Here is a 14,559-nt window from a genome sequence, read left to right as displayed (position 1 = left end):
GGGGAGGGTGGCTTGGGGGTTTGGGGGTCTTCCTGGGGACAGCAGGCCCTGATATTTCATGCTCCTAAAGTGGGGTTAGGAGCTTGTTCCCAGAAGGCTCTGGGAGGAGAAATGGCAGGAAGGCGCAGGCGCAGGAATTAGGAGCAGTGGGGAAGGGGGAGGACCCAGGAACCCGAGCCTGCATCCATTTAGCAGCTTCGAGCCTCAGATCCCCCCCACCCACCCCATGAATAAACCTGTTTCTTCTCCTGCTGCCCTCTCTCCCCTCGGTCCTGTTCTTCAGTTCTGGGTGCATGCTACAGAGCGCATGAGCGAGCGAGCGAGCGAGCGAGCTTGGCAGTCCCCTGGGCATCTGCTGACACCCGTTACATTCAGGCCAGGACAACTAAAGCCACTATGATGCTGTGTCCTGGCTCTGTTCTCCTAAGAACCTGGGTGCACAAGAGAGGGCAGACATTTCTAGCAGTGTGTCACCTTAAAGGCCCCTCCAAGTGTGTGCAGGAGCTAAGGCTGGCAGGTTTGGGGGCCGGTGCTGCTGTCCAGAGCCGTGCTACCTCAGACCTCAGACATGCCTTCTCCCCAGAACTCTAGTCCTCTCCTCTCCTCTCCTCTCCCCTCCGCTCCATGCAGCCCAGCAATACAGCACGATGCAGGCCGAGCTCACCAGGCCGAGCTCACCAGGCCGAGCATCTCAGCTGTGTTTGAGCCTCTGCTTGTGCATGGCACATACAAGTGCACACGCAAGCTTGTTTGTGTTGGCTTTTAAAGAATACATTTGTGTGTGCCTGTGTGTGTGTGTGTGTCCATGTGTGTTTTTGTACCCATGAGTGTGTGTGTGTGCCCCTGTGTGCCTCTGTGTGTGTGACTATGTGTATGTGTGTGCCCACGTGTGTCTGTGCCTCTGTGTGTGTGTACCTATGTGTGTTTGTCTGTGTGCGTCCGTGTGTATGTTTGTGTGTGTGCCCCTGTGTGTGTGCGTGTGTGTGCGTGTGCGTGCCCACGTGTGTATGTTTGTCTGTGTGTGAGTGCCCGCATCCCCCGTGGTGTGGTTATGGAGGTCCGAGGACAGCTTGTGGGAACTGAGCCTCTTCTCCCACTGTGTGGGACCTGGAGACGGAACTCAGGACGGCAGGTTTGGTGGCAAGCGTCCTCACCCACTCAGCCATGTCAGGGACCCGATTCTCTCTCTCTCTCTCCCTTTAAAAATGTTTGTGCTTATCGAACGTGTAGGTCATGTTGTGTGACTATGCATGTGCAAGGCGTGTTGTGTGAGTATACTTGTGCTTATGGTATGTGCTTGGCGTGTTGTGCGAGTATGCGTGTGCATGGCATGTTGTATGTGTGTGCATGTGGGGTGCACATGTGTGTCAGGCTTGAGGGCAACCTTAGGTCTTATTGCGAGCCCCCATTCCTACCTCTGTAGTGCTGGGATTACACGTGTGCACCGACAGGCCAGGTCCCCTCCCCCTCCCATGGGTGATGGGGATTGAACTCAGGTCCTCACGCTTGTATTAACACACACACGATTGACTCCCTAGCCCGTGGTTCTGTTTTTTTTTTTTTTTTTTTTTTTTAACAGCTATGATGTATCTCATGATACACCAAGCCAGGGTTCAGCAAAATTTCTGTAGAGGATTAAATATTAAATAGTTTAAAAGTTTAAGTTCTCTGGCTCTTAGTGTGGCCTTTGTGCCATATATTGTAGACAGAATTGAGACCATAGGTAAGCAGGTCACATAACTTTCAGTGAAACTTTGTTAAAAGGACAGGTGGTGAGAAACCCTTTATACTATTCAAAACGAAAAGTCCCCTTGAACATAGAAACTTTCACAGACAACCCGTGGTTATCATTGTTTCAGTGACTAGAAAAAATAAAAAATAAAAAAAGACGCAGTAACACAGCACTCCACCACAGTCCTGTAGACACACTTAATCTGGTATTTTACAGCCACAACTGATCCGAGTTTACTTGGTAGACGGTGGTATAGGACCGGTTTTCAGACAGACCTTGGCGAACATACCTGTAGAGATGACCCTGGCAGCGCAGTCTCTGGCCTCCAGGTAGGACCATTGTTTCTAGGCCACCCATCTCCATGTGTTCTTAGAAAGCCAAGGGTCACAGCCACAGACCTGCCTGCCCTCAGGCGGGAAGGCCCAGCCTACGCAGGGCTTCACCTCTCACCAGCCCCCACCTCTTGATTCTCAGCTGTGGCTTCTGCTCACCTGCGGTTTCTGTGACCCTGGCTTCCTTATCCGGTTGCTGAGTATGTGGGTGGTTAGACTCCTGCTGCTGCCTTGGCCTCGGGCTAGACGCCCGGGAGTTAAGCCATCCTTCTGTGTCCTCCAGGCCCACCGTAGGCTGGCAGTGCTGGCTCTCCACCTGGGGGCTTTAAGCGCTTGCTCCAGGGTAGAAGCTGTGGTTCTGAGTCAGAGAGTGACCTCTGACCTCCCAGGAGAAAAGGAAGCAGATGCCGACCTCAGGCTTCAGGGTCAAGAGGTCTTGAGTTTCAGCTTGGCCATTGGTCGGTAGCTGTCCTGTCCGGGGTGTCCGGGTTAAGGTTTGGTCCTCGTGTCCCGGGAGGGAAAGCAGAGTAAACACATTGATTTCGTGGCTGGCAGCTGCACCTGGGACTTTTGTCACGAATGCTGCAAGTTGGGTCACTCGGGAGTAAACTTGCTTTTACAGAGCCACGTGCGAGCGGAAGGGGACGTAAACCACGGGAGGGAAGAGGTGGCCCAGTGAGCATCTCTCTGTGTGTGTGTGTTTCCTTGTATGTGTATGCGCCCACATGAGCGTGTATTTGCGTGTGTGAGGGTACGTGTGTGTCTGTTTTCGTGTGTGTGCGCATGCGCGCGCGTGCCTGTGAGAGGCATGCACATGGAGACTTAAGGTCGTTGCTGGCAGTCTTGGTTACTCCCCCTTGTGCTGAGGAGAGGGCTGTCAGATAACCCAGAGCTCACCAATAGTCTAGTCCATGCTTCAGTTCCCATCTCTGCTTGCACACTGGAATCAGGCAGGCTGCTGTGCTCGCCTGGCATCCGTATAGATCCTGAGGGACCCACACTCTGGTCATCACGCCCTAGCAAGACTTTCTCCACTTGGCTCCTCTTTCCTTTTGAGACAAGGCCTGGCTATGTGTCCAGGTGGGCCTTGAACCAGTGATCCTTCTGCCTCCCCCTCTGGAGTGCATGCACCGCAGGCATGCATCACGCGCATGGCTGCTGCATGCTACTTACCGCAACACCCCACAATACTGCGCTGCAGTGTTCTCACACAGCACGCCAACCATCACTCCTCAAGCCTCCTCCCATGCCCATCTGCTGCCCCGAGTCTGCTGCATCGTAGAGGAGGACACAGGCTCAGAGGGAGGACATATGTCCAGGGACTGCATGTAAGCAAAGAGCCCCAGGGCTGGTGTGGGAGGCTCCCAGAAGGCTGCTGGAGTCTACTGAGGTCATGTCCACAGCAGACCCTGGCAGCCCAGTCAGTTTTGCTTCAGGAATGCAGAGTTCAAAGAAGCTCCCAGGAGGGTCCTGAAGACCATCTATGTGTAATTATGCAGGAGCCCCCCCCCCCACTTTTGAGACAGGGTTTCTCTGTGGCTTTGGAGCCTGCCCTGGAACTCACTCTGTAGATCAGGCTGGCCTCGAACTCACAGAGAACCTCCTGCCTCTGCCTCCAGAGCGCTGGGGTTAAAAGTGTGTGCCATCACTGCCCTTTAACTCTTGTTAAGTGACTTTAAACAAATCTGAAGGCAAGTGCAGATTGGTTCTGAAGCAGGGCCAACTTAATCGATCTGAGTGTGCCAGGCATTAGTGGTCCGTAAACCTCCCTGGGCACAGCTGTGTGCAGTATCTTCTGGGATACAGGAGAAACCTGCTATAACTGTTCCCAACTGGAACATTCTGGTTTCGAAGACCTTCAGTTACGACAGTTTTGGGAGATGAGAGAGAGATTATTGCTCTATGATCTTATAGCTGAGAGCATTTGGTGTTAAATAAAGGGGCAGCCGAAGGGTCAAATGTTTTATTGTTTGGCTTAAAAATAGTTAGATATAAGCTCCCAGTGCATGACAAATAATATGCTTTATATTTTCTCACCAGGCTCCAGTAAAACAGATTGATGCCGGTTGCAGGTTGGACTTTGTAGTCTTGAGACACTTCCATCTTTGGACACGAGGTGGCGCCAGAGGACTGTTGTGCCGAGGATGCTGATTATTTGGACCTTAGGGCTCCATCAGAACAAGCGACCAAAGATGTCGCTCTGCTCCGTGTGAGCGGGATCCCAGTAAAGCAAAAACAACTCCGTGTTTTGTTTTGGGGACATGTTTACATTCCTTTTGGGAAGCAGTGTCTGTGCAAGGTGCGAGCAATGAGCATATGCACTGTGAATTCAAGGTCATCAGTGATGGTGTGTGTGTGTGGGGGGGGGGGGCTGGCCAATGCGCCGGGGTGGCTGAGTTCAGGGTGGAGGAGGGCCCCCTCCCCTGTGCTTCTCTGCAGATGAGGGGTGATGTCTTCAGCATCGCAGAGAAGATCAGGCAGGCAGCAGCTTGGCTGCTCCCTGATGGACAGGCAAAGACAAGAGCCACCTTTAAAGGGAGCGGGAAGGACCACCCACCCGCACGGAGGCCCTTCCTCAGGGCCTCGGCCTGCCTGCCTCATCTGGCGATGTTTCTAGAAAGGTGCGTTTTCTGGAGGGCTGGAAACGATCTGTTTCTGTGGACAGATGGCCCAGCCTTAGTTAGGGTTGCAGCCAGATCTGAGGGCCGAGCCTCAGATCTTGGCTCCTCTGTGTAGAGGCCGCTGACAGACTGCAGACCCCCTTGCAGGCTGAGTCCCAGGTGGCCCCAGGAAGAAAACCCTTGGTCTGCAGAGCTTCCAGCTTCTGTCATGGCATGCTTTTCCCTCTGGCCTCTCCCCTCCCCGACTCTTGCGGATTTTGGTCCTTGGGCTTAGGCGTGGTTTGTTTCGGCACCTGGATCTGGACAAGGCCCTTATGACAGCATTGGAATTTTATTAAAAAAAGAAAAAAAAATCCAACTAGAGAAGTATGTGTTTCCTCCTACCTGATTGGAGCAGCCGGTTGCCTTTGGGAGTCTGCCGTTGCCTCAATGGCATTCAGGACGGAGAAACAGCTGAGTTTGATCGCTCTGGTTCCGTGTACCAAAGCTTCTGTAGAAGAGGGCTGACCGCGCTGTCAAAAATTCTACAAAGCTACACAGAGAAACCCTGTTTCCAAAACCAAAACCCAAAAATGTTCCTGGGACGCGAAGGCAAGGCCTCTAACTGGGGTCATTTGCTTTCTGTCCCCATTCTTCAAACAGCTTCCTGCACATAGGAGCTGCTGCACCCTGCCAGACATGCAGGTGTTGGCCCTCCTTGACCCACCAGACAAAATCCGCATCGATACAATCCACCACTTAGGACAGCTAAAACGTCTGTGCTGCAGGGGTGTGGCTGCCTCCATGGACGGAGTCCGTTTGCTGGTGTGTTGTGTGCAGGACCCTTTTGTATCTACGGGTTCTGTATCTGAGAGTCAATCATCCTGGCTTCAAAATTGGACCTGGTTTGTTTTCTGTTGCTGTGGTAAAAACACACCAACCAAAAGCAACTTATGGGAGGCGAGGGTTTAACTCGTGTCATATTTCAGGTCACAGCCTGTCACCGAGGACATGAGGGATGCCAGGGACATCAGAGTTTGCTAGTCCACAAAGTATCACCTCCAAACAGAGGACTCACAGCGGAGGAAGTCATGCAGAAACCGGGGAGGCATGCTGCTTGATGGCTCACTCTCTGGCCTTGTACAACTCAGAACCATCTTTCTAGGGTTGGTAGGGCCGGTGGTGGCCTGGGCCTCCCTACACCAGCTAATGACCAGATCCCCTCAGGTCAGGCCGCTCTGGGCAGTGCCGAGTCATGACTAGAAGCTGTGTCAACAGTGAACACTACCTAGGTCAATGGTGTGCCTTACACAGTGCTTACATTGGCTAAAGCTTTAAACGGTAAGGGCAGTGTGAAGCACACATAACATGTATGCCGTTTTGTGGGAGTGGCTTCGTACTTGCATGGCTCTCCCATGAATGCTGAGGTGGTTCACTCTGTGTGGACCCTGCTCTCAACACAAGGAGCCAGCGGGGGGGGGGGGGCACACTCTCAGGGGGAGGGGAGAGCCTCACTTAGAGCATTCTGAAGGAGGATGGTAGTTTTGTTCCCTCACTGGGGGGCACGGCTGATCCAAAATACTACCGGGGTGTGGATCTAGGGCCCTGGGTCCCCAACCCTGTGCTCAGGGCCTCTGGGAAGTAGGGTTGCAGATCCCAGAAGACCTACCACATCATGTGGAGTTTCCTTTCTACCAGCCCACAGGGAAGGCCTGTGTTTCCCAGAGCGGCTGGCTGGGGAGAGACATGGGTGCCGTTCACCAGTGTTTTCCATGGCCACCGTCACGCGCTCAGCACTTGTGGTCAGGTTTCACTGGAGTAAGAGCGAGGGGCCGAGAAGATGGTGGGAGTATCTGGGGTGGGCTGGCTTTGCTCTTTGTTCTTTCTGTCTTGGGTCCCTTAGCTTCTAGGAGGGAGGGAAGGGAGGGAGGGAGGGAGGGAGGGAGGGAGGGCCTGAGCACCCTGAGGAACCAGACAAGCTGGCCTTGAACACTGCTGGGCCTCTTTTTCATCTGGGCTTTGGTTACCTCCGCAGGCTCTGACATGCTCACACACGGTGGCAAGGGGGGCTGTTGGCAGCTGCAGACACGCTGGCCAACTTCATGGTATTGTTTTCGCTGATTAGCTCATGGTGCCGAGTGACAGCCAGCAGGGTTGGGCGGCCCTTCCTTTGCTCACGCTCACCCCTTTGCTTTGTGAAAGGGGAAGAAAGGGCAGACTCCCCCTTAAGAGACATGAGAACTGTCAAACAAAAGTCAGCTCAGAACTGCAGAGCACATGGGGCCTGTCCCCAGCAGGAAGAAGGGGCCTTGCTTGTGGGTGTGGGTGTGTAATGTACAGTGAGTTCTCAGCAGACAAAGAGAAAAAAATCTCCAAACCCCTTTCATCATGTTCTGTTTCTTAGCCTCCCACTTTTTTTTTTTTTTTCTTCATTCACAGCATCGCTCAAGCACAAATGGTATTCGTCAAGGGTAATCGGCCAACCCTGGAGGCTGTGCTCAAGGCTCCAAGGTTGCGTGGATGGTGCATTTCAAAGCAGTTGTCCACGCTGAAAGAAAACACCGCATTCGATCTTTCCTGAAAATGACTTCTGCAGACACTATGTGCGTGCATCTGCACCCTTTAACCTTCTAATCCCTTCCTACCTGGGGTGGGGGTGGGGTCCCGGGAAACAGCTCTTCACTGTTAATTTTACAATATGTCGGTGGGCAGAAACCAGGACAGTGAAAAGTCATCTGGAACAGGACCGAGGTTTATTTTTATTAGCGAGCTAATGAACCAACCCCAACAGGTGTGCAGGCCGTTAGCTGTTGAGCGATGAACTCATACTTCACACGTCCCTACAGGGACGTTTGTTCTCCTGGACGAGGCTGTGCCTAAGGATGGTGGCCACTATTCACGAGATGGCGAAATGCCCACACATGGCCTCCCATGTAAGCGATGGACTGCACATGCCTGCTGCTGGGAGACTTACCCCATGCAACTGTACGGGGCTGTACTGGTTAGGTAGGGCTGACTCGAAACAAGGCAGAATCATTTTGGAAGGAGGATCCTCAATCCAAGAGTTGGCTCCATGGGATTGGCCTGTAGGCAAGTTTGTGGAGCTTTTCCTTGATAAGTGATTGACGAGTGAGGGCCCCGCCCACTGTGGGCGGGCCACCCCTGAGCAGGTAGTCCCTGGCTGTGTAAGAAAGGTAGCTGATCAAGCCGGGGGCGTGAGGCAAACATATTTTATTATGAGGGAGTATGCATGGTATCAGATCCACCTTCTGAACCATTTGCAGCTGTGCAGTTAGTGCAATGAATGCTTTCAAATGTGCAGTCTCCAAGCAGAAGCTCTGCACCGCCCGCTCGCCAGTAACACGCAGTCCGGTTTCCCACTGCGGCCGGCACACTCCATCCACTACAGTACCTATCTTTGTGATGTCGCATACATATAGTTGTTGTTGACGCTTGGGTCATAGTCTGCACCCAGAGAAGCTAGGTTCAAACACTATGCTCGAGAAGCCGGTTGAAACCGCCAAAAAGCAGAGACAGGAGATTCTTTCAGGGTGACCACTTTTGGAGGCGGGACAAAGAGATCCAATGGGCTCCTCCAGTCCATCTTTGGGGGTCCTGAGGCGAGAATAAAGTTAAAATAGGAGGCCAGGGATGTGCACTTCCAGAGGTTTCTGGTCAAGGAGTAGTTGTGCCCATTGTTGGTCCAATCACTCTCTGGATTTCGATGTCTCCAGCAAAAAGGCCAGACCTTCCCCCCCCCCCCCACACACACATGTGAGCCCTCTCCAGGCTGGCAGCCCGGTTCAGCCTTTCCCGTCTAAGTTATATGGAGGGGTTGCATTTTCTTGGGGTCCATTGTTTCAGTAGTGTGGCAGTCAGTCTGGGACACACGAATGCGTCTTTAGAGCATGCTCATTTCTATGCCTGTTACATATTTTGTCCCTTCATGCAGTCCTTCTTCCTGAACGCTGCGCCATTAGCAGATGCTTGTAAGATTCATCTGGTGGCGGAATTTCAGTAAAGCTGAGTAATACCCAAGTGCACGAGTGTACACACTGTTTGTTCATAGATGGTAGGCACTGAGGTGGCTTGTCCTCTTGGCTATTATAACACCACACAAGTGTGGTAATGCTAGTATCTGGGTTCTTGTAAATTGCTCCCGTACCCAGGGCCGTGGACAGTGGCACATGCCTGTTTGTTTGCCAGTTGTTGCTTTTATCTTGCATCAGAGTTGAGTAGTTGTGGCAGAGATAGGGTGGTTCACAAAACCTGGCATATTTTCCTCTGGCCTTCCACAGGGAAAGATCACCTGTCTCTGCTAGAGTTAATACGATATGGACTCTCCTGCATGGCTTTATCGGAGATTTCTTCCTTCGGGGCCCTGGGTTTGAGCCAGGCCTTGTTTTTTGTTACCTGGCGCTCAGTACCTACCAGATAATCCCACTGGAGAATGCTCCTAGATGGCGTTGACATCCATCAGCTCTCTTAAAGCCTAGAGCAGACACGTTTCATCTTCCCGGTTTGTTTGTGCAAGGCTTCCAGCTGCCCGGGTGATGTGTTTGGTCTCACAAGACAGCACTTTGGCCACACAGCGTTGATCCATGGCAGTGGGAATAGGAGCCTCGGCCGGTTTTATGGGAAGGGACCAGGGAAGGAGATAAAGGAGATGAGGTCTTCCCTATGTGCAAGGTCAGAACCGGCATCAGCTCTGGGACTTTTTGAGCCGTGGAGGAGGTGCCCAGCAAGGCAAGGGAGCTGACATCACCCCATGCTTAGAGCTGGGCTTTCTGGAGTAGTGGAATGATTAGATTCGAGAGGTGTGGGACCATGACCTACCTTGGCGTCTGTTGTGAATTGCCTCTGCCTTAGTTAGGGCTTTTTGTTTGTTTGTTTGTTTGTTTTTGCTGTGATGAAACACCATGACTAAAAAGCAAGTTGGGGAGGAAAGGGTTTATTTGGTTCACACTTCCAGTCATAGGCCTTCATCTAAGGAAGTCAGGACAGGAGCTCAAGCAGGGCAGGAACCTGGAGCAGGAGCTGATGCAGAGGCCATGGAGGGTGCTGCCTAGTGCGATCATGGCCTCAGTGCCCTTAGAAAAAGAGATGGGGACTAAAAGTAAGCTGTGAACTATGGATACAGCCTAAATGATGTCATCAACACAGTGCCAACAGGATCGTGTGTAAGGTTAGGTTGGATTTGGGTTCCCGACCACCACTCCACCACTCCACCACTTAAAAACACTTTAAAGATATTTCGAGTTGACAATGAGAGCCACCTGGTAACCCCGCCCAAGGCGAATGCTAGTAACTAGCTGGTCCACAGCTTTTGCTTACTGCACTCTCTCCCAGGAATCTATTGATGTTCCAATGTTTGAGATCATATCCCGTATTCCTCTCGCTCCCCAAACACTGTTACACTTCAATCTGTCCCTAAGATGTTGATAAATACTGACTAATTGATGTTTCCCACAGTTGCAATGTTTTTGAAAAGCAATCAGAGGCACAAATTAATGAAGTCATCCATCAATTATGAAAGGCTCCTGCACACAAATCTTGTGAATTCTCATCGCAGACTCCACGATTATGCAAGAACGCCCCTGCCTTTCCACACTCACATTCTAACAACGTAGAACTCATATTTTGACCACAGACAAAGAGTTTGAGATCTGCTATCATCTTTAAATCACCATTGAACAGGAAGGGTTCTGATTTTTTTTAAACACCCAGGACTCATAGCTATTACTTTGCTCAGCAACTACAAACAAGATTTATTGATTTATTTCTCCCTCCCTCTTTCTTTCTCTCTCCCCATCTCTCCTATCTCTATTCCTCTGTGTCTCTATATCTCTCTCCCTCTCTCTGTCTCTGTCTTTCTCTCTGTGTGTCTTTGTACATGTGTTCAGGTTCCTACACAGGCCAGAAGCGGGTGGCAGGTTTCCTAGAATTGGAGTTTTAGCTTGGGGACTGAGTTCCAGTTCTCCACAAGAGCAATGGATGCTCTTAACCACTGAGCCCTCTCTCCATCCCATTGACTGAGCAATATTAAAGGAATAGTAGATCTAAACAAGTTGCATTTGGGACTTAGATCCACTCTCATCCCGGCTTGTTAGGAATTTCACTTGCCTTCCTATCACCTGCCCTCCCCCAAGCTCAAGGCATTGGGGTTGGAAGCCAGGACCTTTTGCATGATAAGCAAGTGCTTTATCACTGAGCTCCGCCCTGTGTGTGTGTGTGTGTGTGTGTGTGTGTGTGTGTGTGTGTGTGTGCCTGGAACCTCCAGAGGTCACAAGACGGCATCGGATTTCTTGCAGCTGGAGTCACAGATGGTTGTGAGCCACCACGTGGGCGCTGGGAACCGAACCCGGGCTCTCTCATGAGCAGCCAGTGCTCTTACCAGCTGAGCCTTGTTTCCGGCTTCGCATATGTTGCTGTTTGTCGTCGTGTTTGCCATAGAAGCAGAGACGAAACTAGAACACCCCACCCAAAGAAATAGCCTTACCATTAGGCGTCACAACATTGGACCATCCCTTCAGGCCTCTGTGATGACTGGCTTCCCCCCATGGCCTTTTCTGTGCTTCAGAGTTGACGCGGGAAGAAGGAGGTACTGTGAATCTTTCACGGTTGACTTTTGTGCTTGGTGTGATGTTTCTGAGTTCACTTACATTTTATTTAGTCTTGGTGAATTTTTTATGTGGTACAATGTTCCATCCTACACATACACCATACCTTAAATTCAGCTGGTGAACTGATGGTTCTTTGTGTTGTTTCCACTTAGCCTTTATGAACAATGCTGAGCACGTGTACGCGAGCTTTGCGTGCCGGTGTGTTTTCAGGTGTGTTGCGGTGGGTGCCGCCAGGCGTGCCTCCAGGTGCGTTGAAAGTGGCTGCATCGGGCGCCATCACACATTCTCTTCGGTGATGTAGGGGGGGGGGTCTGGTTACTCCGCACGCTCACCAGCCCTGGCTTGTTGTCCGCCAGCTTGACTGTAGTCATCTTGGTAGGTGTGAATAGCATCTCACCGTGGGTTTGACCTTCATCTCCTCCGTGAGCGATGATATGGGGAATATTTTCGTGTGTGTATGGTGCCTTCTTTAGAGAAACACATATTCGAGTTAGTTATACGTTATAAATGGGTTCTTTGCATTTTACTTTGAGCTGTGAGAGTCTGATGCGTCTTTCTGGGCTCTAGGCATTTAGCACATGTGTACGAGACTTGCAAATACCTTCTCCCATTCTGTGAACTTCCTTCGCATTTTGTTGGCAGGGTTCTTTGAAGCACGAGAGGTTTAATTGCAACGAAGTTCAGTTCGTCTCTTTTTGCCCTCAGCTGCTTGTACTTTTATTGACATATTCAAGAAACCTAATCGAGTTCACTAAAGTTTAATTCCTTCTAAGTATGCCACAGCTGTAGCTCCCACATTCAGGACCTTCATCTATTTGAATATGGCGTGAAGCCAGAGCCCAACTACCTGTCATTGGTCTGGGAGATGTTTTTCCGTTTGGTCCCAGTAACTTCGGTAACAAGAAGACAAAAGCAGATGCATGAGATAAGAAAGACTTGCTTTTTAGCAGAGGGGACTGCAGAGGGGAGAGAGCCTGTGGGTGGCTGAAGTCTGAGGAGGTAAACCTCAGGGTCAATGCGTGTGTGCAGTGTTGCCAAAGCCCAGGGTTTGATCTGCTGCACCATACACATATTCACACACCAAAACTGTGTGTGCATATGGGGGGTGGACAATGGATCAGGAGAAAGCATTTCCAAGCAAACGTACATCTGGAAGGAGTTAATATCCAGAACACGCAAGGAGCCCCTGGTGGTTAGTCCTAATCCTCAAATCGACATAACTGGGGATTACCTGGGAAGAGAGACTCAGTGAGGTTGGCCTTTGGGCATGTCTGGGGGGGGGGTGTCTTGAGTGCCCTAAATGATGCTGATGTGGGAAGACCCAGGCTACTGTGGGCAGCGCCGTTCCCTAGGCAGCGGTGGGGGTGGGGGGATCTAATGCCGTAAAATGATAAACTAGCTGAGCACCAGCAAGCCACCGAGCAGGCGTGCATCTGTCTCTCTGCTCTTGACTGTGCAGTGATGTGAGGGCTGTGTGAAGTTCCCGCTCGACCTCGATCTCTGCACAGTGTCGTTCTCTAACCTGAAATTGCCAGCTCAAATGGGTCCTTTGTTCCCCAGGCTACTTCCTCTCTCTCTCCCTCCCTCCCTCCCTCTCTCTCTCCCTCCCTCCCTCCCGCCCTCCCTCCCTCCCTCCCCCCCCCTCTCTCTGTCTCTTCCCCAGCAACAGACATGAGACCAGAGCAGAACCTAAACAAGGAATAACCTGGGTAAAATTGGGCAAAGGACTGAGTGGCTAGGTCTTACAAATGGCCAGCAGACATATTAAATAATGCTCAGTGTTACCACCAGGGAAGTGCATAGCAAAAAAAATAATAAGAAATCATGTCCCACTAGCTAGGGCAGCCATTGTCAACAGCAGCAGATAGCAAGGATTGACGAAAAGACGGAGAAACACACACACACATGCACACACACACATATACACACATTCACACACACACAACACACGCACACATATACATACACACATTCACACACACATATACACACACATTCACACACACACACATACACACACGCACACACATTCATTCACACACAACACACACACACATACACACACACATTCACACACACATACACACACACACACACACACACACACACACACACACACACACGACAACATTGGTGGGATTTATTGCTCAGTACAGCCATGTTTGTGTTGTCTGTAGAGTTGAAGCACCAAGACCACATTCTGCTCACATATAATGAAACCTTTCACAATATTTTAAAAGAAAATATGGTCAAGACTGCTGGCCTTTTAGTTACTGTACTTTATAAGTTTGGGGGCTACTTTTGTTATTATATGTATGTGTTCATGTGTGTACCTAGGTGCACGTGCATATGTGTGTGTGGCGTGGCTGTACATTTGTGTGGAGACATGAGGAGGCCAGAGGGTGATGTCACATGCCTTCCCCAGTTTCTCTCCACCTTACCTTTTTGTGATGGGATCTCTCACTGAACCCGGAGCTCACGCATCGGGCTAGTGAGCCCCATGAATCCCCCTGTCTCTGCCTCCCCGGCTCGAGGATTGCAGATGCCCGTGGTTGCATCTTCCTTTGTACTTCGGTGCTGGGAGTTGAACTAAGACCCTTGCACTTACGCATCACTGACCGGATCATCTCCCAGCCCCTGTTTGAATTCATTTATTTTTAAGTTAGTGTACAAAGTAGTGGGTTTCATTATGGCATTTTCAAACATATATGCCATTTTGCTGTTTTTTTTTTTTTTCTCAACCCAGGGTTACCTTTTAATGTCATGGGTTTCTGTAGAGCCATTTCCAGCTTATAAGACAATGAAAAATAAGAGGCAGAGAAATACCACGCTTTGTTGTTGATGCATTGACAACGAACATGAGAATCAGATGGAAGGTTTTTTCCCCCTGAAAATTTGAAAAAAACGTCCAATCACTTCTACAAATGGCTTAAAAGCCTCAAGATTTTAGGAATATGTATTTGCAATTACTCTTCTTTAATAATTTATTGCTAATATGTTTTAATCACTGAGAACGCAGTTTTGATCATTAAGAATTTACAATGTAAAGATTATTTCAAGGTCAAACTTCAAATGTTAATCATCTTAACGTAATGCGTGTAGGTCTCTCCTGAATTCGGTTTAAGAATGAAATGTAAACCACTCCCCAGAGAGGATATAATTGCTGGACACCGTCTTTGATTCTCCCTGCTATGGTTCAAGGGCATTTCTTTAATCAAACTTCAAAGTTGGATACAGTCATCAGAGAAAAAGCATTTCTCATCTTTCTTTGT

Source organism: Phodopus roborovskii, unplaced genomic scaffold (assembly GCF_943737965.1).
Source record: "Phodopus roborovskii unplaced genomic scaffold, PHOROB, whole genome shotgun sequence".
In the NCBI taxonomy this organism is placed as follows: Eukaryota; Metazoa; Chordata; class Mammalia; order Rodentia; family Cricetidae; genus Phodopus; species Phodopus roborovskii.
Note: the sequence above shows the minus strand (reverse complement) of the source record.